Raw genomic sequence first — 26,874 nt, 5'->3', positions numbered from 1 at the left:
AACTTCCTGGTCTTTTACGGCAAACTTAGGAAGTGGGTAGGTGAGAATATCCTCATTATCCACAACCTAGAGTCCAGCATAGCGTGTATGTGCTCTCTAGTGACAGTCATCATACTTGGTCAGTGTTTGTCTTCTCCACTAGATTGTAGATTCTTCAGTGGCAGGGACCATGTCTGTTGTGTTCACCCCTTTATTTCCAGTGTCAGGCTGGTCATAGGTGTACAATATAACTTTTTTTTAAATTAAATGAACATATATACAGTAGTCATTTTTTGTCTACAAAATATTGTAATAGGAGTTTTTGTGCAATGAATAGTTTCCATCCCCAGCTTTCAAACATCTGATATAGCCGAATTTGAATAGTCTCATCGAATTTAAAATGAGCTTTGTCTGAAACAAGTAGAATATATTCTAAGAGGGTGGAATGAATGGCTAACTGCCCATTGTTTGAGATAACAAGAGTGTTCAAGCTATTTTGGGTTGTGGTTCTCTGTTTCAGAGTCATTTCAACTATGCAGGCCACTTACTAAATTCATAACGTGAGAAAATGTTGCCTCCTATCTGAAAGCGGCATTGAGAGTTTGCCTTCTGTTTAAATTGGAAGTGTCTTTTTAAAATTTAACAATTTAGACCAGGTGTTGATGTGTTATTTAGAGCTCTGCTGGTTACTGTGTAGTATCATACTATGAGTCATGAATTCCTTATTAAAAGATCTTTATTTCTTTAACCATATGGCAGGAGACAAAGATATCATAAAGTTGATCTGCTTTTTTTTTGCTTTCTGGCCGATCTGGGCCCAACCTTTTTATTGAACCTTATGTGGACATGACAGTGGGGTATATTTTTACATAATAATCAAAAAAAGTAGCAGTCCTTCATGAGTAAATGTCAGAGATTAGCTGGTATCATAGCAAGGTTTCTCTCTAGAATAATGCTCCGTGCTCAGGATTCTTGCTGAGGAAGGGTCATTTTATCAGTTCATGTTGCTTTCAGGCAGGTCTGCCCTTAAACTTTCCCATATAGACAGAACTAGAGGAAGAAAACATGAATTTCAGCCTTGGCTTTTTTAAGCCTTCAGTGCTGTGTAGTATAAATATTTCAGAGAGAGCTTTAAGGAGTAAAGTTCAAATCTGTAACACCCAGAGAAGAAAGTTGAAATATCAGAGGAAAGACTTCCCATTGGAGGCTTTAATCTATCTTTCTATTCCTTTTACACTGGACCTGTAATATGTGTTTGGGTATATTGGGCCACATAGTTAAGTTCAGGTAACGTGTTTTGAATGATCTAGGTGGCTGCTTTTCTATTTTTTCAGCCGTTTTAATACTTACCCAGTTTCCGCTGGGAATGGTGATGGAGAGGAAGGCTGTCTTACCTTACTTAACAATTTACAAAAAAGTTTATTAGGGAAGGGAATTGAGATTAATATATAAGTGGAGAATTATTGTTCATTTGTATTTTTATCATCATAATTAATTAAAGTGTTTTATCCTTCATACAACACTAAAAATAATATAGTATTTTATTGAACAGTATACTGTTAGTAATCATTTTTTGTCACGTTGAGCCTTCATATAGTCTTTCAAAAAGAATAAAATTTTTCTTGTTACGAAAGTATTACATTTTCATGGTTGAAATTTAGAAAATCTATCTTTAGTCACGATCTGCTCTCAGTGTTTCTCAGCCTTTTTCAGTCTATTTGAACTTGATTTGTCTTTTACTCTCTCTTGGTCTTTTCTGTCTACTCCAAACCAACTTGTGTTTCTCTGGATATAAATACAAACTATATATAGATGCACCAGCTCTTATCCTTTTTCACCATTAAAAAGACACCCCAAAACCCTTTAACTCACATTCCTGCTCAAGAATTTGCAAAGAAAAGTGAGGAAACCCAGTCTGTTACAACATCCTAAGACTTTCTCTGTAATGTGCTGTTTAGGGAGCCATGCTCTACTTAGCAAACTGCTGTTTCAGTAAGTGTGGAATGAAATAACTACAAAATAATGGGCTAGATCCTGAGAGAACTTCTAACCTCAACATACTTATTAAAGATATGGGGTCTTTAAGTTGATTAAATCTCTTTAAGTATGTGCATGATGTGCAGATATAAGGGATAGAGTATGATAGAGTAATGGATAAAAGGGGACTTGTATAATTAGACATAGGAAATTGGAGATTCACTGGCTTCTTTCCAATTCCTTGGTAAAAGCTTTGTAGATTTTGTGTCCTTGTTTGCTGGGTCATCAGTCTTTGGATGATTGATTTGATTGTGGCCTTCCTTCCTTCCTTCCTTCCTTCCTCCCTCCCTCCCTTCCTTTCTGTTGGCCCTGAGCTAACATCTGTCCCCATCTTCCTCTATTTTGTATGTGGGACTCTGCCACATCATGGCTTGATGAGCAGTGTGTAGGTCTGCACCCAGGATCCGAACCTGCGAAGCCTGGGCTGCTGAAACGGAGCGTGCAAACTTAACCACTATGCCACCCGGCCGGCCCCATGTGGTTTTTCTTTCCCCTCTCTCCCTACTCCCCTAGGGTGTCTCTCTTTAAGATGATTGGTTTCTGGAGGGCAAGGACTGGGTTATATTCTTGATATTCCCAGTGCTGTGCTTATTGCAGTCCCTTGCTCATGGTATTCTTTCAATAAGTGTGTTGTTCTTTGATACTCGCTACACCAGTTAGTCATTCTAGGCTCTTTCATGACCATGAAGATAGCACACTGTCTCTTGCCTCTATTAGAAGTCATGGTGATTCTCTGCTCGCGCCCTCAAATGTTGCTATATACAAATGCCTGTGTAATCACAGAGAGAAACGAAGATTCATAAGTGATATTATATTGTGTTTGTTATTTGAACTTTTAGATTTCAAAGAATTCTGTCACTTCTATCAGAAGTCAGCTCATTGGATTGGTATGAGCGTAGGATGTGTGTGTGTGTTTAGGGCATGAGAGGTAGTGAATCTTAGAACTAAAAATGTTTTACAAATATCGTTAAGTTGCAGAAAATAGAGTCTTTGGTCCTTAGAGAATTTCCCACTGATAAGATTTCCAGTTGAATGACTTTTAAGGGGAAAGTGGCTGAATTTCATTGTAGCTGGCCATAATCCAAGTCAAAGTCATTCCTTCTTTTGAAATAAGCTTAACTTATTCTCACGAGTAAGCCTTCTGTGAAGAAAGAAAAATGGCACCTTTGTTCTTAGAGCTGAGGGACCTCTATTATCTAGCTTCCCTATATTCTAGCCATCTCTCTATCCCCACCCCATCCCTGGAAAATTGGCTCATCTTTTATCTGTAAGGTAGACAACATGTTTTTATTCATACAATTCAAGTAAATAAGGATATATGAATGGGCTAGTAAATCTTATACGTATAGAAAAATATCTCGACTAATAACACTTAAATTCCTTATCCTACAACTCTTCTCCCCAAAGAACAAAATTAGTTATCAGACTCTAGCTATGCACATTGCTAGATGTTCTGAATGATAGTAGGATATATGATGTGGTCGCTGGCTTTGAGTTGTTAAAATACAGATGAAATTCATAATCTTATGAAAGATTTATCTTATCCATATCCTCTCCACCAATGAAATTATTGCAGAATTTAAATTATTCATTTTAAAGTGTTGTGCACTAGTACTGTAAATACAATTTTTATTCCTTGGAGCCATGGAGAAAATGTGAGAGGGCCAGCAGCAGAGTGAGCAGGGCCTTATAGTTAGGAAACGACCTTTGAACATTGGCCTCAGCTGCCCTCTTTGTGTGACACTCCAGGCACATTGGGTTTCCATTTCCTCTAAAGCACAGTGCTTGTTGTGGGCCTTTACGTGTGCTGTTTCCGCCACCTGAACTATTCTTCTGCACTTCTTTACTTGACTAATTTCTACAAATCCTTGACTTCCATAATAAATGTCAAGTTTTTAGGGACAACTTCCCTGACTCTATCTCCAAAACTAAGTTAGGTCCCTCTATCATATGCTTTCAATATTTTTTTCCTTATTGTGCTTATCACAGTTGTAAGTAATTATTTGTGTGATTGTTACTTGTTTAACATCTACCCCCACTAGAGCCCCAGGGGTAAATATTGGCTCTGTTGTGTTTGCCCTTGAATTTTCGGCACCTGTCATAGTGCTTGGCACATAGTAGAGTCTTGAGGAATCTTTGTAGAATGAACAAATGGGAAGACCATTTGCTGCTTCTCTACCAAAAACTGTTTTAAGCTTCTTTGGAAAAATATATGGCATGCTGTGGGTGAATCTTGGTGAAATTTAACTGCCAATTAGGAAAGGAGCTGTAAATCATTGCTTAGCACAGGGCATTGAATGTGGTAGGATCATCCAATTCATGTTTCCTGAATCAATAAATTCCAAGCAGAGTCCTGGGGTACAGATGGGGATAATCCTGCCCAATACAGAATTATGCAGAATATGTAAGTGTAAATGAAACTATAACATGGATTTGGAATTCTCTATTAGTTTTTATCTTTTGCAAATGAACAGAATAGCCAACTTTGGCAAAATGCATCTGTTATGAGTTAGCAAATATCAAAGTCAGACTTTAGATATAGATGTAAGGTAAATCAGCATACAAACGTGACAGACGCTTGGGAGGTAGTAGAGTGGAATGGTTAAGAGTAAAGGCTCCGGAGCTAAACTCCTTAGGTTCAAATCCCACCACTGATTGACGCCTGTGTGGTATATAACATAGGGGAATTTTTTTGTGTGTGTGTGAGGAAGATTAGCCCTGAGCTAACATCTATTGCCAACCCTCCTCTTTTTGCTGAGGAAAGTCGGCTCTGGGCTAACATCCATGCCCATCTTCCTCTACTTTATATATGGGATGCCGCCACAGCATGGCTTGATAAGTGGTGTGTAGGTCCGCGCCTGGGATCCCAACCTGCGAACCCTCAGCCGCTGAAGCGGAGCGCATGAACTTAACCACTATGCCACCAGGCAGGCCCCCATAGGGGAATTACTTAATCTCTGTTTCTCATGGTTCTCCTGTGTGAAACAAAGCTAATCATAGTACCAGGCTCATGGTGTATTACTGTGAGAATTAATGAGTTTATAAAAATGTTTAGAACTATGCCTGACACATAGCTAAGAGCTCAATGAGTGTTAGAAATATTAATATATTTTTCCATGATTTTTAAGTCATATTTTAAGTGTTAGTCTAATGAAAAGGCAGTGTTGATCTTTTTTTTTTGAATGTCTAAGCATAGCTTCTAACTTTTACTCAACAAGGCAAAGTGCCAGTGAAAGCTTTCAGTAGAATTCCATATGTTGTGGAATATACAGTTTTATCAACTGTGGGGAAAATATCACTCACAGTTTAGATGTCTGAGCCTTTGATTGCTAGTTTCCCATGATTAAAATCAAACATCTAAATTTTTGATTGATATCTCCTTTGTTTAGTGTAGGGGAAATGTATCTCCCCCCACCCCTCCCCAATTTAAAAGCAAGAATTGAGGCTTAAGCTTCGAGATTTTTTATCCCAGGCATTCATTGTCTCATTTTCTAAAAAGGAAAAAGCTGAAGGGGTAGTCAGGCTGCTCACTAAAATAATAATATGGAATCAGCCTTCCAGGTATAGTTGAGAAGTAGGATGCATTCGTGAAATGGAATTCATCTTATTCTGGAAGAGCCAAATTAATTTAACAAATATTTAGTGCCAGGTACTGGATGAGCTTAGTAGCTCTTGCCTGAAAGAAGGGCTAGAATCTCTTTGGAGTTAAACGTGAGGGTTGGGGGACCCTAACTACCAGTTTGGAAGGTATACCTATTATTTCTAGTCTTTCAGTGGTTTTCTGGAAATTTTTTAACATGCATATTTAACTTCAAAATCTTAAATTATTAGCATCTTTACTGTCTTCCAAAGTAATATAAAGATTGTAAAATACTTCTAATTCCGTTGTCTCCTTATATATGGTTGTCTAAGATTTTGTTTCTGTCTTGATTCTTTTTTCACCCCATAAGTTGGATACTATTGTTGTCTTATATAGTTGTTTTTTTCCCATTTACCCACGTTTACCATTTTCTTTGAGATGTAAGAGAAATGATCAACAGACCTTCATTCCAGGTACATTTCCCTTCTTCCTGAAGTCCATCCTTCACTAGTAGCTTTAGTGGGGTGTTTGGGCAGTACACAATCTAAATTTTTATTTGTCTGCAAATACCTTTACTCTGTCCTCTTTTTGAAAGATAATTTCATTGGATATGCAAATCTAGGCTGATAATAATTTCTTCCCAGCACTTTGAAAATATTATTCCAGTGTTTCTGCATTCAAGTTGTTGCTTTGCTGTAGATTACAACTTTTCTCCCTGGGGTTTTTAAGATCTTATTATCTTTCTTGGGATTTTGGGGGCTCCCTGATTTTGAGAGTTGATTTCTTTTACCAATCTGAGAAAATTCTTAGTCATTATCTCTTTGAATTTGTGCCTCTTCCCTCATTTTATTCTCTCCCTTTGGAACTCTAATTAGAAAAATGTTGGACTTTCTCCCTCTATCTTCCATGTCTCTTTACAGTTTATATTTTTCATTTGGTAATTTCTTCAGCTCTTCTAGTTTGCTATTTCTCATGCAGCTGTGTCCAATGTGCCATTTAATCCATCCACTGAGTTTTTATTTTTTATTTTTATTTTTATTTTAATTTTTTGTTTATTGCAGTAACATTGGTTTACAACATTGTAAAAATTTCAGGTGTACATCACTACACCTCCACTTCTGCACAGATTACATCATGTTCACCACCAAAACACCAACTAAAACCCATCACCACACACATGTGCCAAACCATCCCCTTCACCCCCCTCCTTCCCCCCCTCCCCCCCGGCAACCACCAATCCAATCTCTGTCCCTATGTGTTTGTTTATTGTTGTTATTATCTATTACTTAACGAAGGAAATCATACGGTATTGACCTTCTCCCTCTGACTTACTTCACTTTGCATTATACCCTCAATGTCCATCCATGTTGTCACAAATGGCTGGATTTCATCGTTTCTTATGGCTGAGTTGTATTCCATTGTGTATATATACCACAGCTTCTTTATCCATTCGTCCCTTGATGGGCACTTAGGTTGCTTCCAAGTCTTGGCTATTGTGAATAACGCTGCAATGAACACAGGGGTGCATGTACTTTTACAAATTGGTGTTTTCAAGTTCTTTGGATAAATACCCAACAGTGGAATAGCTGGATCATATGGTAGTTCTAACCTTGATTTTTTGAGGAATCTCCATACAGTTTTCCATAGTGGCTGCACCAGTTTGCACTCCCACCAGCAGTGTATGAGAGTACCCTTCTCTCCACAGCCTCTCCAACACATGTTGTTTCCTGTCTTGTTAATTATAGCCATTCTGACGGGCGTGAGGTGATATCTCATTGTAGTTTTGATATGCATTTCCCTGATAGTTAGTGATTTTGAACATCTTTTCATGTGTCTGTTGGCCATCTGTATATCTTCTTTGGAGAAATGTCTGTTCAGGTCTTTTGCCCATTTTTTAATTGGGTTGGTAGTCTTTTTGTTGTTGAGATGCATGAGTTCTTTATATATTTTGGAGATTAAGCCCTTATCAGATGTGTGGTTTGCAAATATCTTCTCCCAATTGTTAGGTTGTCTTTTCGTTTTGTTGATGGTTTCCTTTGCTGTGCAGAAGCTTTTTAGTTTGATGTAGTCCCATTTGTTTATTTTTTCTCTTGTTTCTCTTGCCCGGTCAGACATGGTGTTTGAAAAGATGTTGCTAAGACCAATGTCGAAGAGCATACTGCCTATGTTTTCTTCTAGAAGTTTCACAGTTTCAGTTCTTACATTCAAGTCTTTAATCCATTTGGAGTTAATTTTTGTGTATGGTGTAAGGTAAGGGTCTACTTTCATTTTTTTGCACGTGGCTGTCCAGTTTTCCCAACACCATTTGTTGAAGAGACTTTCTTTTCCCCATTGTATGTTCTTGGCTCCTTTGTCCAAGATTAGCTGTCCATAGATGTGTGGGTCCACTGAGTTTTTAATTTAAATGACAGTATTTTTTACTTCTAGGATTCTGTTTTTATTTTTTTCAAAATCTGCTTTTGGTAGTCTCTTGTTCTTTCATGATTCCTTTTCTAAAAGATTGTTTTTATTCTCATTTTTTTGGTTTGATAAAAAACATCTTGAAGTGTAGAAACTACAAGAGCTTAATACCAAGATGAGAATAGAAAGGCACTTTTGAAGTCTGGTGAAATGCCAGGATAACGTTACTGTCTTGAGACTGTAGAAGTCTCTGATTATTTTCTTTTATTTTTTTTATTGCAGTAAAATATACATAACATCAAATTTACCATTTTAGCTATTTTTAGGTGTTCAGTGTGTGCCATTGTTGTGTCACCATCACTACCATTTACCTCCAGAACCTTTTCAGTTTCCCCAGCTGAAACTCTGTACCCATTGAACACTAACTCTCCATTTCTCCCTGCCCTGAGTCCCTGGCAACTACTGTTCTTTCTGTCTCTATGAATTTGACTTCTCTAGGTACCTCATCTAAGCAGAATCATAGAATATTTGCCCTTTTGTGATCGGCTTATTTCAGTTAGCATAATGTCTTCAAGGTTCATCCATGTTGTAGCATATGCCAGAATTTCCTTCCTTTTTAAGGCTGAATAATATTCCATTGTATGTATATGCCACCTTTTGTTCATCCACCTGTGGACACTTGGATTGCTTCTACCTTTTGACTATTGTGAATAATGCTGCTATTTCATCACTCTTTTAATGCCATCTGAGGTATGGACTTTGTCCCTGAGGGGTATAAGCTTCTGATGGACTCATGTAGGACTGTGAACCTATCTGCTGATGCCAGGGAGCAAACATGTAATCAAAGCAGGCCAAAGGCCCTTTTGCAAGATATGGCAGGAAGACAGGAGGGAAGTTCAGTCTATCTCAGAGGGGCAGTGTTTGAAGCATGAGGAAGTTTGTCAACCAGAGAAAAATGGGAAAACCTGTGCAGAGCGAATGCAAAGATACAAAGGTGTGAACGTGCAGTTTAGGGAGTGGGGAAGCTTTAGTAATGAGACTACTAAGGTGGATTGTGCTAGCTTGTGAAGGGACGTATATGCCATATTAATCAATCAAAAAATTAACTTCAATTTTTGAATAAGGAAAAAATTCACCTGGTTCAAAATTTAAAAGGTTTAGCAAAGTATTTAATGAATAGTCTCCCTCCCATCCTTGAACTCCAGCCACCTGGTTTTCCTCCTCATAGGAAACCAATGGACACAGGATATGCTTCTAGAGATAGTTTATGCATATTCAGGCAATATGTATTCCTCCTTTATACAAATGGTGACCTGTTATACTGTCCTGTTCCTTGATTTTTTTCCCTTACCATATTTTGGAGAACATTTCTTAACAGTATGTATAGAGCTTTCTTTTCTTTTGACAGTTGCATAATAGTCCGTTGATGGTTGTAACATAATTTATTTAACTAGACTCTTATGGAAGGACCTTAGGTTATTTGTGATCTTTTTCTATTTCAGACAGTGTGGCTATGAATGACAGATATATTATGCATGTGCAAGTACATTTATAGGATAATTCCTAGAAAGGGAACATTCTAAGCACTGGTTGTTAGGCAATGGAGGGATTTTAACCTGAGGTATGATGTGGCCATATTGGGTTTTTGTAAGATAACTCTGGTAGTGGTGAAGAAGATATGTCGATTGGAGAGTGAGATACAGGAGTTGGATGGCCATCCATCCACGAGATAGTGAAGGCTGCCTTCAAGCAGTGAGAGGAATGCGGATAGAGAAAGAGGGGGCAAATTCTAGAGACAGTCTCTTTATTACTTAATTTACATTTGGATTCATAGTATTCTCAATTTAAAAAATGCACCAGTAGAACAAATGAGTTTTAAAAATTTCTAATTATTTTGTTTATCCTCAGGGCAACACTGTGTGGTTATTATTCCCATTTTACAGGTGAGGAAAACTAAGGCTCATAGAGCCCAGAGCTTGTAAGTGGACCAGAGTTGAAGTATTTTATTCATGCAAATGAGCTTGCTTTGAAATGCAGGATAGAAAACCTAGAATCCTTATCAAATCTAAAATATGTCAACAATGATTTTACTGAAGTTATGTATTTTTTTGTGTGTGTGTGAGGAAGATCAGCCCTGAGCTAACATACATGCTAATCCTCCTCTTTTTGCTGAGGAAGACCGGCTCTGAGCTAACATCTATTGCCAATCCTCCTCTTTTTTTTTGTTTCCCCCAAAGCCCCAGTAAATAGTTGTATGTCATAGTTGCACATCCTTCTAGTTGCTGTATGTGGGACGTGGCCTTAGCGTGGCCGGAGAAGTGTTGCGTCGGAGCGCACCCGGGATCGGAACCCGGGCTGCCAATAGCAGAGCGCGCACACTTAACCGCTAAGCCACGGGGCTGGCCCTGAAGTTATGTATTAAACAAGTCTTAGCCATACCTTTTTGATCTCATGCAGAAGAAAGAAAAATTGAATACAGTGGCTAGTAGCATGGATCCACCTGTAGAGATCATGGAGGAAAACAGAAAAAGATCAAGTTGATTTGGGAGCTGGAAGGAGGGTCTATAAGAGAAGAGCTATACTTGCCCTTGAACTCAGGTATGCCTGTGGTTTTTAATCACTCTGATATGTATTTCAAGCTGGCATGGACAGATATCTGTGCTGTTAAGATGTTATGCAGGGGCCGGCCCGGTGGCATAGCGGTTAAGTTTGCGTGTTCTGCTTTGGCTGCTGGGGTTCGCCGGTTCGGATCCTGGGCGCGGATCTACTTGTTGCTCATCAAGCCATGCTGAAGCGGCTTCCCACATAGAAGAGCTACAACTCTACAACTGTGTACTGGGGCTTTGAGGAGAAAAAAAGAAAAAAGAGGAAGATTGGCAATAGATGTTAGCACAGGGCCAATCTTCCTCAAAAAAAAAAAAAGGTGTTATGCAAAAACCAGTGGGGGGAATGTTTAGAATGATACCGTTTTGTGTTATCCTATATGTGGAAGAGCATGTACTAAAATGTAGTGGGATTGGGTGGTGGGATTTCAGGTTAAATTTTTTTGTTTTTCTTACCACAATTCATGTTTTTCCCCTGACAATGAACACGTACTGCTTTTGAAGTGAAAAAGATAAGTCTAATATTTTTCCACATCTTTTTGTTGTTAATTGTTTGCACTATTCTCACTGCCTGCAATTACCCTTCCTTTCTTGTTAAAATGGGTCCAGTGTTGATGTCACTTTCTCCATGAAGCTCTTTCAGAATCCATTCTGAAATTCAGCATTCAGAATCCATTGCTAGTCTTACCCCACCACAGTGCCCCTCCCAGGAAGCCTGTGGAGACTGCTTGGCGTATCATGAACAAAATCCAAATCCTTCTCACTTCTGCTTCTGTGCACATACTGCATTTCCTTCTATCTAAGATGCCTTCTTCCCTCCAGAAATTATATCCACGCTGTAAGGCTTAGCTCAGCAGGCTGCTCAGCTGAAATTAATCTCTCCCTTTGCTGTGTGTCCATAATGCTTGACTATGTTTCTTGTCAGATACTGTCATGAATTAGTTACTTATGTGCATGTCTCTTTGCACCCCTCCTTCCTCTGACCCCATCCAGCTTCCATATTTGAGTTCACGTGCCTTCCAGGCATGTAGTGCTCCCATGGAGTGGGGTTACTTGCACTCGGTGGATACTCTAATGTTGAATTGGTTGTATTTGCAGTGCTGCAGTTTTTTCCTCCATCAGAGCCAGAAAAGATAGATATAAATTCTGAGTCACAGTCAGCAGAGTGATTTTAAAATTCCGACGGCAATGATATATCTATGTACAGCAGATGAATACTCTTTCTTAATTTGAGAAGGCTGCTGGAAATTCTCTGTAGTAAAAGGAGCTATAAATAAATAAACACCATCTTTAAAACTGTCGTATCTATTGCATTTAAAACCAAAACATGAATGCTACATTTTATCAGAAAACTACAAATAGACCAGAAAAGTCTTATCTTTGAACTGGAAGCTCTAACTCGGGCTGTTTGTTCTAAAGCTTCCATAAAAAGGCAAATTCCTCAATTAGTCTACTGCAGTCAGATATTTTACTGATGGCAGTGAGAAATGGGAATGCAAAATCATCTTTTTTCCCCCTTGTTGCCTGGAAATTGACCTTTTTTATTATGTTTGCCAGATAAGTAAACCTTTTCCTTTCTTTTTTCCAAGTAGTGTTCTGTTGATCTTTCCTTCCATATCTTTTTTCTTCTTCTTCCTTAAAGCCAGCAGTCTAGATTAAGCTTTAATATTATTGCTTGTTGATAGTTATCTACTAATCTCTTACTCCCCTCCATGACTGCCAAGTAAACCTTCTAAGTACAGCTCTGATCTCAACCCTTTCTTGCTCAGAAACATGTACCTCCATCCCATTGCCTTCTAAATTAATCTAAATTCCTTATTCTAGCTCTTGAGGGCTATCACACTCTACTCCCTTTCTGTTCTTATTTCTCTATGGGGTGGAGAAGTCAGCAAACTATAGCCTATGGGCTGAATTTTGTACTGCCCAGGAGCTAAGAATAGTGTTTACATTTTTAAATGTTTGGAAAAAAATCAAAAGAAGAATAACGTGTCACAACACATGAAATTATATAAAATTAAAGTTTCACTATCCATAAATAAAGCTTTATTGGAACACAGCCATGCCCATTCATTTACGTACTTTCTATGACTGCTTTCACACTACAACAATGTTGAGAAGTTGTGACAGAGACCATATGACCCACAAAGCCTAAAATATTTACTATCTGGCCCTTTATAGAAGAAGTTGCTGACCCCCAACTTAGAGTCATAGATTTATAAAGTTGAAAATAGACCTCAGAGATGTTCTCATCCAACTCTCTCATTTTAAAAATGAGAATGTATTCTTAGACGTAATCAACAGTGTGTCTAAGGAAGGTACCTTTGGCAGTGGAAAAGCCAAAATCAGAATCCATTGCTGGTCCTAGCCCACCATAGTGCGCCTCCCAGGAAGCCTGTATTAGTCCAGTGACATTGCTTGGCGTTTCATGAACAAACTCCAGTCCTTCTCACTTCTGCTTCTATGCACATACTACATTTCCTTCCACTTAAGATACCTTTCCCTCCAGAAATTATATCCATGCTTCAAGGCTCAGCTCAAATACTGAAGACTGCCCTTATCTCAGCAACTGGTTGAACTCACTGTCCACCAGCCCCCAGCAGTGCTAAGTTATACCTCCCCTGTTGGCACGCACCAGACTCATTTATGTAGTCCTGATGCTATTCCAGGCCATAAACTCCCTAACTGTGCATCTTTGTGTCACCTGAAGAAGTGTCACCAGCACGTTGCCTTACACACAGAATTCTCAGGACATAATTTAAAGAATGAATTAATCTAAAAATGTCAGGATACAAGAGATGCTTTCAACATCTCTAGTTTACTTTTATTGAAAAAGAAAGAAAATACAGCACCATAGAGTAATATTTTTGATAGGATCAGCTATATAGAAGAATTCATAGGGAGTTTACCTACACCATATCCACCCAACAGTTGATTAAGTTTGTATGCCCTGGGGAGAGAACTTGGATTTGCCCTAAGGAGGATTAACTAATTGTTTGATGATTATTTAAGCCTTTAGTATGTTTATTGATTACTAGGCTTATGGAAACTTGCCTGCTAAGGTAGGAATTCACACTTTAAGATCAAATTCAACAATGAAAACCTTCCACATTCTTTCTCAATCTCCAGGGATTCTTTGCTGTTATATCTTCCATGTAAACTTTCAATTCGGGAAGATTTCCATTTATGAACTAAATATAGACTTGTATTGTTCTGCAGTGAATCATTAGGAGTGAACTTGATATCTAGTAAGGACTGAAGATAAAAGGGTTGTAGTTTAGTGTTTAGGTGCTTTGGGAGTTTTGTCTTTAATGCTTTCCTTAAAACAATAACAAAAACAATAAAAAAACTAGATAGATGAATGGACTCTCATTATAATGTAATTCTCTGAATTCTGACTAATTCTGTTTCTTCCTTTTGCCCAACTGGGAATAGGTTATCTAAGATGGTAGGGCCAGAACTTACTAATGGGTTTAGTTGTCTGTGGCAACTGTTCAACATTTAGGCTGCAGTATTGATATTTTGTGTTAGTAAGCAAGTGAAACAGAAGTAAATACAGTCTTGTGTCGCTTAACAACTGAGAAATGGGTCGTTAGGTGATTTCATCATTATGCAAACATCATCGAGTGTACTTATACAAACCTAGATGGTATAGCCTCCTACACACTTAGGCTATTTGGTACTAATCTTATGGGACCACCGTTGGATATGCAGCCCCTCGTTGACCAGAACATCGTTACTCAGCGTGTGACCGTAAACTTAATATTCCTGTAAAATTCTTTCTCCTGATTTAGACCAAGGCTGTGTGTAATCTATTAATGTTATGTGGAGAACAGTGATGACATATAATCTGCACAAGGCACAAACACTAATAGTATTACTGGGGATGGTTGACAGCTTTTTTCTATCTGTGCATCTTGGCTGGTTTGGTCTGGATGTGCTGCAGTCGTTCTCCTATTTCACTTTTCAGCAAGTTTAGAACTGAATCTGTGCTCAGCCCATATGTGGTCACACTAAATTATGTTTGTAGTAGTTGAGAAGAAAAAATAAAAACATTAAGAAGAAAAGCCTAAAGGTGAAACTTGGGGGGTTTAACTAACATAGGTACCATAAAACAAGAGTTTTTTCTATGAGCGTTTTAATTGGCAGCCTTAACCATTTGACACGTTTGTGTTACAAAACATTGAATTTCCGGTTCTGGCTTGCTTGTAAGAAAGGTATTTGTAGCTTGAGCTAATAGAGTAATTTGCTTATGGACTTAATTAAATGGGCCAGAATGTCTTTATGGCCTGGAGCCAAATTCAATTACTATAGGGTAAAAGTCACTCTGAATAATCTCCAATTAGTAAGCAGGATGTTTCCCAACATTAGTAACAACACTTAAAGACTTTTGCCATTGGGTTATTATTTCAGGTTTGACCAGACCTGTAAAAAAAAAAAAAAAAGGCTGCTTTGTTGGTCCGTCCTGGTTCAGTTCTAAAAGCTAGTTGAGGCCAGGTTGACTCAGCTGATTATTCCTAAGCAAGTGACAGTTAGGAAGCTGAAGCCCTAGCGAGCCTAACCCTTCTTGACTGTGGAAACTTGCCAGTTTCTGGGAAGGAAGACCAGAACAACTGAAACCAGTCAGTTAGACTGCATCCTGATGGTTTATATTTGCCCATTGTGAACTTGAAGTTTTGATTCTCCTTCTTGCCGTCTGATGGCTCCACAGAATTATAGAATCATGCAGTATAACAGCAGAAAACATTAGACATCATTGAATCTCTCTACCTCATTTTCTGTGTGTGTGTGTGTGTGTGATCAGCCCTGAGCTTACATCCGATGCCAATCCTCTTTTTTGCTGAGGAAGATTGGCTCTGGGCTAACACCTGTGCCCATCTTCCTCTACTTTAAATGGGACGCCGCCACAGCATGGCCCGACAAGCGGAGCGCCCTCGTCTGGGATCCAAACCCGCGAACCCCAGGCACCGAAAGTGGATCCCGCGAACCCAACAGCTACCTATGTCACTGGGCTGGCCCCCTCTACCTTATTTTTTAAAAAAACATAGTAAAGTGGTTTAGGATTAGAGCATGGGTGTGCTGAAGTCAACACCGCTATTTGAGTGATTTTAGGCAAGTCAGTTCACCTCTCTGTGCCTCTGTTCTTCATCTGTAAGATGAGGTAGTAATGGTACCTACCTTCTAGGGTTGTTACAAGGATTTAATGAGGTAATAAAGAGCTCCTGACTTACAGCATGTGCTCAATAAAAAAAAATTTTTTTAAGGAGAAAATGAAAGTCACAAATGAGTACTGCAATGGTGGAGGGAATGAAAAAGGGACTAATGTTTATTTAGCACCTGTTATCTTTCAGGCCCTGTTTTAGGTGATTTACATATGTATTATATCCTTTAGCCCTGAGAGAGATTTTACTTTTCCCATTTTACTAAGGCTCCAAGAGATTGTTTGTTACTTGCCCAGGGACACAGAGCTAGTAATAGCAGAACAAGGTGAGATTCATTCCAGAGCCTCAATTCTTTTCCCACTGCTCCATATTACCTTCCAGGATGGGGACTAGGTCCCAGTTTTCCTAACGTAAAAATGGGTTGCGTTTCAAAATGCCATTTACAAATTGGTTTGGAGTTATTTTTCCATAGGGACATTTTCCATGTTACAAATGGTGGTTGCATACCCAAGCTTATCTGCAAAAGCTACAATGTAATTGAAATTCTGCACATTTGTGAACTAAAACTGTTAAGAAAAAAATGTGTTTGCAATTCTAGCTATGAAAGCAGAAAAACAGAAAAAAATAAGAGTATATTTTAAATTCTGTGGAATGATAGTACTTTGAGAAAAGCAGATTTGGTTAGAGTGCAGTGAGGAAGGAGATAGGGTCTATTTTAACGCTGGTGGAACCTCTGGGATACTTGAAGGACTAAACATTTATAGCACAGAGACATCCTATATTTGATACCACTTTGATGGTATACAAAGGACATCCACATGCATTGTTTGCTTATAATCATGTATGAGACAGATGGGACAGGTGGTAGAATTGACCTAATTTCCCTTAGCAATATTTAGCTTTCTTTTTTTCGTGTTTTTATCCATGACTTTTTTTTACCAGTTTATGGGAGCCCAGCTAGTAACCTTAGTGGAGTCATATAGGGTTAGTTTATAGATGTATTGAAGAGAGAATGAAAATAAAAAAACGAAGGTCTTCCTGAGTTAATTATGCAGGAATAGAAGGAATTAGAATGGAGAAGTTAAAGAGTATATATGGGCAGATATGAAAATGGTGGAGTTAAATGTTAACCTATTTTACTAATTATCTTTATCGTTTTACTTATTTCAGTTGGCACTTATGTTCTGAGCACTTATGTGCCAGTCACTGTGTGTCATGGCTATGAGGGAAAGAACAGTCCAGACCCTTACCCTAAGGAATTTGTTCTCTGCTTGAAGCATCTACTAAAGATTACAGTCAGATCATGCAAGGATCTTTTCTTTACCAGTATTTATGAATATGTGGTAGTTACTTAATTATGAAACTAGTGGGACTGAGTTCCCATTTAAGTAATCTTTTTAATAACTAAAAAAGTTGGAAAAACTAAAGGAGATGGGGTAAAAAACAATCCTTTTATTTTCCCATGATTATTGCTTGATTTCCTGTCACTAAAGACAGAATTATAAAAGAGTCCTTTATGTTATGTTATGTAGCATTTGCTTATGTATATATGAAGCCAAAATGGAAATCCCTTTAAGTAGGTTTTGATAAACTCTAAGCGAGTATAGGAATATTTGTCCCTTAACTTGCCTTGCTTGCAAGTTAGGAAGTGTACCTGAGAACACAGGAAATGGAGCAAGAGACTTGGATTAGAATTCAAGTTCGGCAACTTTATTGCCATGTTCTTTTTCACTCTGAAATTCTCTGTGACATAGAAGGAGCATATCTTGTGTTTTTTTTGAAAGAGTTGGGGAGAAAGTGGGTGATGGGGAGAAGTTCCCTGTGCTGAGGATCTGCTTTATTGTTAAATTGGTGACCGTGCAGAGCACAAGTGTAAGTGGTTGTGAAGTGTGCAGAAGAATCCTGAGTTGAGGGAGAGAATGAAGTATCTGCAAATTGGAAGTCTGCCACAGCATCTTCATAAATAGGGATCTAGTGAGCAAGGCTGCTCTGCTAACATTTATCTAGCCTTAATTGATACACTCAGTCTCATGTTAGGTTAGAATAAACAGCTGCTGCCAAGGCAACTTAACACTAGTTCTAAGAAAAGTGTGTTGCATCAAATGAGCTTGCCTGACATTAGAACTTGCCACCGACATGGTTCATCTGCTGTTTAACCCATTTGATTATGTTCTCATTGATGCACATTTAAATTAAGTTTTTGGCAATTGGTCAAAATTTGAACCTTTTAGGCACTGGTGGTTTATTGTTACTTTATAGATTGTTATTTACCAAGAATATTGTTTATACATTTCAGAAATTTAGGGTATGTTTTTCTGATTATGAAGGCAATGCATACTCATTTTTTAAAAATCTGGAAAGTACAGAAAAGGATTAAGAGGAAAATAAAAATCATCTGAAATTCTACTTTGCATGCTGTGTTTCCTTCTAGTCATTTTTTTTGATGTGGATATATATTTGGGGGAAAGTGGGATGTTTCATTATTAGTGAAATAGCTGAGGCATAAGTCAAATTCATATGACACTCATGATATTGGGGAGCTTGCCTCATGCACTGTGCTAATTAAGACTGAATCTTTTTGTTAAATCAGGAGGCACAAACTCAGATGCCTGCAGGGCCAAATAGGTAATGAGTGAATCAGGCCAGTTGTAGGACACTAGGGAGCGGTAGGGACTGTGGTGAACTGAAAAATGCAGGCCCTGATTGAAGAAAGCTGCTGCTTTCTTCAACTTATTGTTGGCTTATGGAAACAGGGCCTAGTGTTACCAGATCTTCCTGATATTCAATAAAATCTGGAACTCTATGTTTCTTTTTAATGTGAAATTTCCCATTTAAAAAATATTGTGCAGGTCAAACAAAATAGGTCTGTGGGTTGCACTTGGCCCATACACTGCCATTTTGTCATTCTTGACATAAATACTTCTCAATCTTTCTCATGGCTCTCACAAGAAGAGCACTTTTATAAAAGAAAATATTTAGAGAGGAGATAGATAAGGAATTTCTAAGAGTGGCTTCAGGAAGTTTTCACTCTGTATAGATACTGAGAGGGTTGCCTAGGATAGGAATGATAAACCCAGATACCCGCAGGCACCTGGTGGTGACATAAATGAGTGAAATGGTCTGGATGTTAAGATTATAGGAAGTAATGCAGAGAGTATATTCCCCATATGGGACATTTGGGTTCTAGCAAATTGTTTCCTTGCTGAAATGCAGCTCTAATGTGGCCAAATCTTTTGATATTGTAAGAAATGTCAGAGATTTGGATCTTTGTGCAATTTCATGATTAAAAAAAAATGTGTATAGGGCCGGCCCCGTGGCTTAGCGGTTGGGTACGCGCACTCTGCTGCTGGTGGCCCGGGTTCGGGTCCCGGGCGCGCACCGATGCACCGCTTCTCGGGCCATGCTGAGGCCACGTCCCACATGCAGCAGCTGGAAGGATGTACAACTATGATGTACAGCTATCTACGGGGGCTTTGGGGGGAAAAAAATAAGGAGGAGGATTGGCAATAGATGTTAGCTCAGAGCCGGTCTTCCTCAGCAAAAAGAGGAGGATTAGCATGGATGTTAGCTCAGGGCTGATCTTCCTCACAAAAAAAAAAAAAAAATGTGGACCAAACAAAAACCACCCTTGGCCCAAATTCTGCACAAAGGCCACTAATTGCGAACTAGTTTGCAACTCCTGGCCTAGATCACTATTTGCCTAAGTATATCCTACAAATCCTGATTCTATCATAGGTTAGTAGGTGTTAAGAAATAAAGAATTCATGGTCAAATGAATTTGGAAAATGGTGAATTAAACAAAATTAAACAGATTTCCTGGTTGAAGGTTATCTTAGATCCTTAAACATACTAATATGCCTTGTAAATTACTAAGAAGATATGGCCCATAGACCCCACAGTTACAGTTATATCTCTGTCTCTACTCGGTTGCCCCACCATCCCTCTTGTCTCTGAGGAAGAGGTGGTCTTCTTCCTGGTAAACGTTAGTCTTTCTACCTGCTCTCCAGATTCTATCCCTGCTTCTTCAGGGACCTTGCTTCATAATTAATGTTTTGTTTCCTGCCTCCTTTCTTTCAGCTTATCAACATGCTTGGTTTTCTCCTGTTTAAACAGAATAATAACCCTTTCCTTACACCACACACAAAAATAAACTCCAAATAGATCCTGGACCTAAATGTAAGAGCTAAAACTATAAAATTCTTAGAATGAAACATACGAGTTAAATGTTCATGACCTTGGTTAGGCAAAACCTTCTTAGGTACTATACCAAAAGCACAAGGAACAAAAGGAAAAATGGATAAATTGGACTTCATCAAAATTAAAAACTTTTGTGCTGCAAAGGACACCATCAAGAAAATGAAAAGGGGCCCGCCCTGGTGGCCTAGTGGTTAAGTTCAGCATGCTCTGCTTTGGCGGCCCGGGTTCAGTTCCCAGGTGTGGACCTACACTGCTTGTCTGTCAGTGGCCATGCTGTGGTGGTGGCTCACATACAAAAAGAGAAAGATTAGCAGCAGATGTTAGCTCAGGGCAAATCTTTCTCAGCCGAAAAAAAAAAAAAAAAAAAAAGAAAGAAAATGAAAAGATATTTCACAGACTGGGAAAAAGTATTTGCAAAAGACACGTTACCTAATTAAAATATGCATAAAGGATCTGAATAGACATTTCTCTAAAGAAGACACATAAATGGTCAATAAGCACATAAAAAGATGCTCATCGTCATTAGCTATCAGGGATATCCAAATCAAAGCCACAGTGAGACACCACTGCACTAGGATGGCTAAAATAAAAAAAATAATAACAAGTGTTGCCAAGGATGTGGAGAAATTGGAACCCTCATACATTGCTTGTGAGGATGTTAAATGGTACAGCCTCTTTGGAAAACAGTCTGGCACTTCTTCAAGTGGTTAAACATAGAGCTACCATATGATCCAGCAATTCTACCCCTAGATATATACCCAAGAGAAATGAAAACAGATGTCCACACAAAGACATGTACACTAATGTTCATAGCATTATTCATAATAGCCAAAAAGTGGAAATAATCCAAATGTCCATCAACTGAAGAACGATAAACAAAATGCAGTGTAATCATACAGTGGAATATTATTTGGCAATAAAAAACAATGAAGTACTGATTCATGCTACAACATGAAAGAAGCCAGTCACTAAAGATCACGTATTGTATGATTCCATGTATATCAAATATCCGGAATAGGCAAATCTATAGAGACAGAAAGTAGATTAGTGGTTGCCTAAGGCTGGATGGGGATGGGGAAGAGTTGGGGATAAATGAAGGGGGTGACTGCTAATGGGTTTCTTTTTAGGGTGATGAAAATGTTCAAAAATTGTGGTGATTCTGTGCTGATCACAGAATTGCACAATTCTGTGAATATGCTAGAAACCACTAGCCTCTCTGGTAGTTGACACTATTGACTGTTCTTTCACTTTCATGAAACTTTCTGGTCCTTTGGCTGGCGTGACACAGTTCTACCACTCGCCTTACCCACCTCTCAGATATTTTCATCTCTGCTCTTTTCACCAGCTTGTGCTTCCACCAACTGCAATCTATTTCTTCAGTCCAGGCAAGTAAACTAAGGAACCATCTATTCGATTGCTTATTGAACATTTGCTTATCTCCATCTGAACATTCCATAGGTACTAATTGGTTTCCTTCTCAGATCTGGCTGTCTTCCTATATTACCAAGTCACTTGAGTCAGGAGCCTGGGAGTCATCCTAGATTTCTCCCTCACCCTCCATATGGAGTGAGTGTCATGTAGATGCATCTCTTACATCTGCCCTCGTATCCATCCATACTGCTACTGTTTTAGTTTGTCTTTCACTAAGATTCTAAGCTCCATGAGATTGGGGTCCATGTGTATTTTCTTCATCACTGTCTAATGCCTGGCACTTGGTATGTTATATAAATATATATATATGTATATATATATTTTTCCCCCCACATAAACCTTTTAATAAATAAAGCGTATTCATGGCTTAGATTTTAAATCACATTTATAGATGAGAAACACTTCTAGGCCCAAACAGGTAACAGTGAAGCTACTACTGCTGGAAGGAATGCATGCCCCACGTGCATGTTAAACCTAAAGAGCAGAGACTTAATGGCAGAAAACACCATACACATCACCCTCTAGATTAGATAACTGGAACCAGAGGAAAAGCAGAAGACTCAGTGAAGTTCATGCAACCACCGTCTGGTCGCCTTGCCTTCATGCTGCAGAACCAACTAAAATTTGTGTCACTTTTATAAGCTTTAGAGGTAGGTTTCCTGATTATATTAAGTGAAACTTGCTGCCATTGTTAACAATTAGGCCATGGGCATTAGCTACAGAAGGGTATCCACTGATAAATACAGTTTATTAGAACAGCAAAGAGGAAGCTACGTAGATAATCTTGTTTCTTCAAATATCAGAAACTTCCGCCTCATAGCAGTAGAGCAGTGGATGAACTCCACCTCCCAAGGCTTAGCCCAAACTTCCTGTTGGCATTTGCACCAAACAAGGCTATCTGTACTTCTGGCATCATCTGCTGGGCTGTGAGATGCAGCTGGCTTTCTAAGGTATTGAAAACCTTTATTTTACAATCCCCATTATAGATCTCAACTTTACCGCCTGTTTCCTCAGGCAGGTAGGCCTCCTGATCAATTTGGACATCAACATCTTTTTTGGTGGTGATTTTGTACATAGAGATCACTTTTTGCACTTCAGTCTTTACCAGAGGGAAATCCTGTCTCCTGCAATGAACAATCATTCGGGGCTCCAACAGCTGGTACAAACCCTGGAGGACCAGTCCATCCACAGAACTTGGTACCTGGCTGTATCTTTTACCGCTTTGCTGAGTCTCTGTTTTGCTTCATTTAGTAGGTCTGTAATAAGGTAATCTCTTGCTCTGAGGACTTGGAGTCTTGCTTGATTCATCAAATTGGACATCTGAATTTGCTGCTGCTGCTCAATCTGCTTTTCTTTCTTCTCCTAGTATTCTGTAATCTTCAGTCTTTGGGTTTGCACAAGATGACCTTTTTTAACGTTGAATTCTTCTTCTGCCTTTTTGTCTGTTTCTTCTGCTTTCTCATTGGCTTCTTGTTGAATAAAAGCCATCGTATGCTTAATCTGCTTTTGCATGTCAGCATTGCTGAGGGCCATGGTGAAAGTGATGCTAGGCCAGTGGGCAACTGGCTCGAATTTAGGTTTGAAGGAGACGGTGGAAGGCAAGAGAGAGGTGAAGCCCTATAAACATTTGATTGAATAAGTGAACTAACAAATGAACTTGTCTTCCTAGTTTTCATCCCTCTGGCCCATTCTTGCTACTGATTTTTTCTTGTTGAAATGCAAACCTAATAATGTCTTTTGCTTAGAACCATTAAATAATTTCCCATTGCTTAGAGAATAAAGTCTAAGCTCACTGCATACAACACCATCCTTGATGTGGCTCCTTGCTGCTTCTCCAACTTTCTGTTCTCTCCATACCCTCTCCCCACCCAATACCCTGTGTTCCAGCCATGTAGATCTGTGTTTCCTGAACTGGCCATGCTTTCACATATGCTGCCCCACTACTGGAATGGTCTCCTTTCTTCCCCAAATCCCATTACTCCTGGAGAACTCTTATCAGCCTTCCTAGAGTTTCTTTTCCTCTGTGAAACCTTCCCTCTCTCACTGACGCAGAGCTGAAACTTGGGTGTAACTCTATCAGAGCATGCATTGCACTGTGTTACAATGATTTGTTTAAGTGTTTTTCTGTCTCTGAAGGGCAAGGACTGAGTCTCGCTTATGTTGGTATTCCCGTTACACACGGTGTTGTATACAGTGCCTACCACATAGGAAGTACTCAATAAGCGCTTGATTAATGAATGAACTGGAAATCAGAGTAAGAGAATCCTAGTTTTTCTGAATATATGACTTTTTAAACAGCTGACTCTAATGTATCATCTGTGAATGATACAGCAGGTACCAGTGAGGGGGTGGATGGATCACAAGTCCGTCACCACTGCAGGAAAACAACCAAAGGTGTTGCTGATGGTGAGTCACATACATTATCATTATCCTTGTAAGGCCCAGGCGTGGTACTGGATGCAGCTGCACAACAGAATGGCTGTTCAGTTTAATAGATTGACCAGCCTAAAACTTACACCGTAAGAAACATTGATTTGAGCTAAACTAAGTACAAGCAGATGGGTGCACATTCCCTTGTCTGGTCACAACGAATTGGTCACAGTCAATTGGCCTTGTAGCTTGGCCCACTGTAACTTTAAGTTAGGCTTACATTTTCATCATTTGTATCTTCTTGTCTAAATATGTTAAGAACTTCTGTTGATTACCATCTCCTTGCCACCTTTTTAATATATTGCTCTATAATTACCACTTACATTGTACAAATCGATAACACAAGTCCTCCCTGCTGTGTTTTGTCTTCCTGTTTTCTTGTACTTAGTCTAACTAAGCGAGACATCTACATTAACGTATTTTTTAGTCTGGGTAGTGACTTGAACCAGCCAAGCCAGTTTTGCTGGAAAGAAACCAAATCTTCCTACATTACTGAACCAAATTGAGTAGATTGTGATAAAAGGAGTAAAAATAACAACAACAGAAGACAGAAGGCCCCTCACATAGAATTTTGAACTAAAGTCACATATTGAACAAAAGATGTTTGAATTACTGAACAGAGTAAGAGCTCTTCAAAAGAAACAGGGCTTCCTGCCAAGCCCCCTGAAAATGCCCCCAGGCCTTTTACTCATTCACTACCATTATTTCAGTTTATATGTCTAAAGATGCTTTATTTCTTATCTCATTCTCTTCCCACCACCTATCGGACACATAGTTGGCACTTACTGAGTGTTTATTGAAGTGAATGGAATTGGGCCTCAAGAGTTAAAGACAATTCTCTGAGGAAGAAAATAAAAGAGAAATAATTTTAGCAGTGAATAGAACCAACAAATCTGAGTTTCAGCAATGGAATAAAGTTTGGAAGCAATAAAATGTGTTTGCTATAAAGTTAGATTACTTGGAAAGCGTTTCTTTTAAATGCTGATCTGGAAAACCTGCTCAGAACTTAGACTATAACTAAGACCTATGTGTCATTCTTTTCTCTGCGATTTGTTTTTTACCCTTTAACATATAGGTCTTTTTTCCAGAGGGAATAAGATTTATTTTAAGGTTAAAAAATCAGGCATCTACTTTAGTTTAATCTCGCAATCATAAATCATAAATCATCATTTATACAGATAAAATATACTGGAAGTGAGAGCTTTTAAATTTTGTATTTATTAATCGTTTTATACCTTGTCTTGTTCCCCAAAGGAATTTTAGGTAGTAAATGAGGACTTAAGGTAGAAAAGATAAATTTAAAGGTAAGTTTCCTTTATCAGAGAGCTAAAAGGGAGTTTGTCTAACCCACAGTGGACAAGCAAGGAGACACAGAGATCATGTAGTGGTAGAATAAATATTTGAGTAGTTAAGTGATTTATTTGAGGTCACATAGCCATTTATTAGCTAAGCAGGAACGAGAAACCAAGTCACCAAATTCCCATGCGTGTGCTCTTAACGTGTATGTAGTAAAAACATTTGGCTTAGCCAGCCAAGTGTTCTTATGACTCGGTACTGCACAGGTGCAGGAAGCATTTGTTAAGATGATTACTAACTGCTTGTTTGCGAAGTTGTAGCCTGTAGTAGGAATCATATGCTTCCCCATACTAAGGCTGACCTCCAGGAATAGTGTTTTTCCACAAGCCGTGAAGATTCCTATTGGTTAACAAAGAGCATTTTGCGAATTAATCCCTTTCTTCATTGTTCTACCCTATTTTTATTTGTTAAAGTTGGGTGCTATAGAAACTGTTTCTGGGCCGGCCCCGTGGCTTAGCAGTTAAGTGCTCGCGCTCCGCTGCTGGTGGCCTGAGTTCAGATCCCGGGCTCGAACAGACGTACCGCTTCTCCGGCCATGCTGAGGCGGCGTCCCACATACAGCAACTAGAAGGCTGTGCAACTATGACATACAACTATCTACTGGGGCTTTGGGGGGGGGGGGGGGGAAGAAACTGTTTCTGTTTTAATGGTGTGAAAGAGAGGAGGAAAGTGCTTTCCTTGTCATCTCCTGGTTGATGGCTTAGAAATGCAAAGCTTTGTCTTGGGCTCCCCTAGATATGCTTTGCCAGTTGTTCATGTAGGAGATGCCTTTCTGGTTCTATATATCTTTAGCACCTGGCTTCTTTGGAAGTTCTTGACTTGATACTTAAGTGATAGAATAGTGAATTGGAAAGATTTAGAACAGAGGATGACAACCTTTGAATAAATGGGCAGATTAATTACACAATCCTCTCTGCCTTCACTTGGCATACAAAGCCTTTCCCAGGTTGACTCTTTTCTAGCCTCATTTCCTTTGCGGAAGCCACACGAGCCTGTTTTTCTTGTCTAGTCAACCATGTGCTCAAACACATCCGAGCCTTTGCCTGTGCTTGTCTTTCTGCTTGGTCTGTCTGATCCCTCTCTTCTCCACCTGCAACTCCTGTCTTTCCAGCCCCAGCTCCTTGCTTCTGTGAAGAGACCACAGCTGTGAAGATTGAATTAGAAGAAGGAAGAGTCTGGAGGCAGGAAGACCAGTTTTAGGAGACAGTGCAAGTCCCGTAGACCTGAGCTGTCCGATATGGTAGCCACTAGCCATATGTGGTAATTTAAATTAATTGAAAGAAGCCAATCTGAAAAGGCTGCATATGTATGATTACAACTATACGACATTCTGGAAAAGGCAAAATGATAGAGACAGTAAAAATATCAGTGGTTGCTAAGGGTTTGGGGGCGGGGAGGAATGAATAGGCAAGGAGGGATGAGTATTTTTACTCCCTGCTGTATCCCAAGTACCTAGAACAGTGCCTGGTGCATGTAGTTATGGTTAATAAATGTTTAATAACACTGAAGCACTGAATATTTTCTAAAGGAGATATAAAAGAAACTCACTCCCTCTCTCCCTCCCTTCTCTCTGTCTTTCTCTGTGTGTGTGTAAAATAAAAGGAATCTTCATGTGTGTAAATGTGAATATCCTTTTAGCGCTTTATAATTAGTATGAACTAGTGACTTTGTTGCTGAACTTCGTTTTTTACTTCATGAAATC

The 26,874-nt window shown here is 38.9% G+C and overlaps 1 protein-coding gene and 1 pseudogene across 2 annotated transcripts in view; one reads left to right on the top strand and one right to left on the bottom strand.

Moving 5' to 3' along the window:
• The window catches only part of VCL (vinculin), a 104,427-nt gene that overhangs the window by 6,920 nt on the left and 70,633 nt on the right, over nt 1-26,874 (top strand). The window lies entirely within an intron of this gene.
• Nucleotides 22,201-22,940, bottom strand: LOC131406854 (V-type proton ATPase subunit E 1-like; annotated as a pseudogene).

This window comes from Diceros bicornis, chromosome 6 (genome assembly GCF_020826845.1).
Source record: "Diceros bicornis minor isolate mBicDic1 chromosome 6, mDicBic1.mat.cur, whole genome shotgun sequence".
NCBI classification, from domain to species: domain Eukaryota; kingdom Metazoa; phylum Chordata; class Mammalia; order Perissodactyla; family Rhinocerotidae; genus Diceros; species Diceros bicornis.
Note: the sequence above shows the minus strand (reverse complement) of the source record. Positions and strands in the feature narration are given on the sequence as shown.